Source organism: Mytilus californianus, unplaced genomic scaffold, assembly GCF_021869535.1.
Source record: "Mytilus californianus isolate M0D057914Y unplaced genomic scaffold, xbMytCali1.0.p SCAF_3, whole genome shotgun sequence".
NCBI classification, from domain to species: Eukaryota; Metazoa; Mollusca; class Bivalvia; order Mytilida; family Mytilidae; genus Mytilus; species Mytilus californianus.
Window position 1 is genome coordinate 23,924,170 of NW_026262679.1, and position 4,390 is coordinate 23,928,559.

Below are 4,390 nucleotides of genomic sequence, written 5' to 3' on the forward strand. Positions count from 1 at the left end.
GACAGACAGACAGATGGATGAATGGACCAACAGATGGAATCAGGCAGTTACTAAACCTCCTTTCTCTATTACTGACACAGATAAAAAATATCAAGAAACCTCAAAGAATATGCCCTACACTCTCTTTTGAGTTTTACATATTGTCATCCTGGAACATTTATTGTTTGCTAAACAGTATGGGTTTTGCTAATTTTCAAAGGTTGTATGGTGTTCTGTAGTTTTTCATATCCTAAGCGTTTGCCCATGGAGGGTATTTGTCTCATTATCAATAATATCACATTGCCTTGTTTTTTATATTGTTTAGTACTGTAATGGTAGTGTTATGTTTGATTATTGTCTTGCCTGTGAAGAAAGTCACAAAAGGCGAGACATAGGTATTTCTTTTTAGGCAAAGACAAAGTCGTCGTCGTCAACAGTTGTTTAGTTTTCTGCTTCGGTTATTTTGATAAGTACTACTTGTGATAGACCAATGATATTTTGTATGAAGTTTCATTACTATCAGTACATATCAGTTTGATGACTATTTTGAAGCCCTGCACCCTAGGTCACGGTCCAGTGACTATGAATTAATTAGCAATATTCAATGTTCAGTTTTCCAGTTAAGTCACTTTTATAGGAACAACTTGTGATAGATCAATGATATTTTCTATAAAGTTGCATTAATATCAGTATATATCTTTTTGATGACTATTTCAACTTTCTGTCACCATTGGTCATGGTCCATTGATTTTCAATTAAACTAGTGTAGATAACGATATTTTCTATAAAGTTACGTTATTGTCTGTACATCTCAGTTTGTTGAACATTTCAAGACCCTGTCCACTAGTTCATGGTCCAGTGACTTTGAATTAATAAGCAATGTTGCTGTCCATCAGATTGTCTTTTTCTTAATTGTATGCCAACAGGCAAGACATATCTCTGTGTCAACAGTTTATTATTGAATATTTGGAATAACCCAGCATTGATATGCCTGAATGTCACATGAGCAGTTTATCTTGTTTGAAGGACCTGTGTCATATTTTACTAAACTTGGCCAGAATGATCATGTTGGAAACGAAATAGAGGACTTCAACAGACCTAACTTTACTGCTTTATGGAGTATTTCCCCCATGAGAGGTGTCTTCACCTGACACTTCAGGCAAGTTATATTCAAGTTGGGTAAAGGGGAAAATAGTTCCAAAGTATTAAATGAGATTACTAGTACTATGCCAATTATCAGGGTTTACTGGGTTGGCAGGTTGACTTAACAAACTGTTGACACTGTCTTCTCCTGTCAACTTGTGTCAACCCTGTCAACCAGTCGACCCTGTCCACCTCTGTTATTTCATTGCCTTTCGGCTCTTGGTCTGATATGAAAAAAGCTATGTAATAAGCTATACTTATTGAAGGTCAATAACTCCTATAAGAAGACGTCTGACAGTGTTGATGAAATGTAAGTAGGAAGATGTGATCATTCTAAACATTTCTGCCTCTGTCACATTTTCTCTATCTATAGCGGTTTTCAAGATAATAGACAAAACTTGCATTTTACCCCTGTGTTCTATTTCTAGCCATGTAGATTGGCAGGCAGGGATTTTTTAAAACTAGATTTTTAGATTAAATATTTAAATTATGATTGTGGCCAAGTTTGGTTCCAATTTGCTCAGTTGTTTCAGAAAAGACTTTTGTAAAGTTAATGGACAAAGCTGGATGCTAAGTGGTGAGAATAGCTCAATTGGCCATTTGGGTGAACTAAACAATAGACTGAACCTAGTCTACAAAAAGTTGTAGGCATCATAATACTAGTAAGTAATCATTTGAAGAAATTTAAGGAACAGAAGTTATTTTCATGTGATGTGTTATAAAAAATCTGGATAGAAGTTCAATTTCTTGTTTTAACATATGTTTTTTTGCCTTCAAAAAAAATCTGTTGGACATTTACAATATATTAAGTTGCCTAAAAGCTATGAAAACTTCAAAATACAAGAAATTTCACAGAATCTCACTTTTCAAAAAGGCTGTATGTTGTCTTCTGGATGGGTGATGCTTGAAAGGTTGTAGGTTTCATTCCTGCCATTTTAAACCGAAATAAAATGCTCCCTGCTGGGCGCAGCTTGATACGAACGCAGAGGTCGAACCCTGAACAGTTGGGACAAGTATGGACACATCATTCAAGCTTGATACAGCACTGAATTTGGATTGTGATTAAATATTTGACACAGCATAGGTTTTTGACACAGAATGAATGTGGTCTAAGAACTTAAAAATTTTCAATTTACCTATTCAAACCATATCATTATTATTTGCTTCTATATATAAATCAGAAATAACCAATTTAAAATGGAAAATTTTAAAGAAAAAAAAAAGGAAAAAAAGAAAAAAAAAAAATCCCTCCCCCAAATTTTTTGAACCCCCAAACTCAATCCCAGCCTTCCCTTTGTGGTATGGTACCTTGCAGTACAATTTCATAGAGATCCATACACTTGAACACAAGTTATTGTCTGGAAACTAGAAAAATGCTTGTTTTTAGGCCCCTTTATGGCCCCAAATTCCTATACGTTTAGGGCAATTACCCCAAACTCAAACCAAGCTTTCCCTTTGTGATATGGAACCTTGTAGTACAATTTCATAAAGATCCATACACTTACACACAAGTTATTGTCCTGAAACTAGAAAAATGCTTGTTTTTTGCCCCTTTTTGTCCCCTAATTCCCAAAATTCTAAGGCAATTACCCCCAAAATCAATCCCAGCCTTCCCTTTGTGGTATGGTACCATGCAGTACAATTTCAGAGAGATCCAAACACTTGAACACAAGTTATTGTCTGGAAACTAGAAAAATGCTTATTTTTGGCCCCTTATTCCTAAACGTTTTGGGCAATTACCCCCAAACTCAATTCCAGCTTTCCCTTTGTGATATGGAACCTTGTAGTACAATTTCAGAAAGATCCATACACTTACACACAAGTTATTGTCCTGAAACTAGAAAAATGCTTGTTTTTTGCCCCTTTTTTGGCCCCTAATTCCTAAAATTTTGAGGCAATTACCCCCAAAATCAATCCCAGCATTCCCTTTGTGATATAGAACCTTGTGGTACAATGTCAGAGAGATCCATTCACTTGAACACAAGTTATTGTCTGGAAACTAGAAAAATGCTTATTTTTGGCCCCTTATTCCTAAACGTTTTGGGCAATTACCCCCAAACTCAATTCCAGCTTTCCCTTTGTGATATGGAACCTTGTAGTACAATTTCAGAAAGATCCATACACTTACGCACAAGTTATTGTCATGAAACTAGAAAAATGCTTGTATTTTGCCCCTTTTTTGGCCCCTAATTCCTAAAATTTTAAGGCAATTACCCCCAAAATCAATCCCAGCATTCCCTTTGAGATATGGAACCTTGTGGTACAATGTCAGAGAGATCCATACACTAACACACAAGTTATGTCTGGAAGTTACAAAAATGCTTATTTTTGGCCCCTAATTCCTTAACTGTTGGTACCATAACCCCCAAAATCAATCCCAACCTTCCTTTTGTGGTATTGAACCTTATGGTAAAATTTCATAGAGATCCATTCACTTGAACTAAAGTTAGAGTGCGAAAACCAATGTGTCTTCGGACGACGACAAAGAAGACGACGATAACGACGCCAACGTCATACCAATATACGACCACAAAATTTTTTTGCAGTCGTATAAAAATTTGTATCTTCTAATTCTCAATCAATAACTCGGCATTAAAGAACAACAATAGATCAACTATGAGTTAGAGTAATGTCCCTAGAGTAGGGTAGGATGCTTAAATGCAGGCTCAGCATGTTATTCTAGTAAAAAGAAGTGCATCATCTTAAGAGAGAAATCTGTAATTATCATGAATGTTCTTGTAGTAATTGCCACTGGACATTAAGCAGCTATCAATCAATCACTCATCCCAAAACTAGCTCCTACTGGATTGTCCAATTTACATCAGATATGATTATATACCTTTTAAAGGCATTGGAGTACATTATCTGCCCTTGTTCTGGCTATTGTTACCTATTTTTTGCATAGTATTTGAAGGTTTTCTTTCTTTTTTTGTCCATGGTGTTGTATGTCATATTTAACTGATGGTATCTTTATTTCTTTACAGTCTTTTAACAGTGGTGTTACAAATGAAATCATGTGTGTATGTACAGTTTTATTTGCATCTGGCATTTTAAATTGAATTTTACCTGTTTATTTAATTGTAAGATTGCATATATTGAAGCGCTTCTTTTTGCCCAAGCTCCATCTAAGTAATGTTGGTTTCAACATGTGGCTTTTTTAACAAAGCCCTTGGTAAAATCAATATAAAATTGACAATTTGCGTGATACTTGATCAATATGTGTGAAGTTTGATTGAAATATAGGCTTTAAATAAATAACAAAACAACA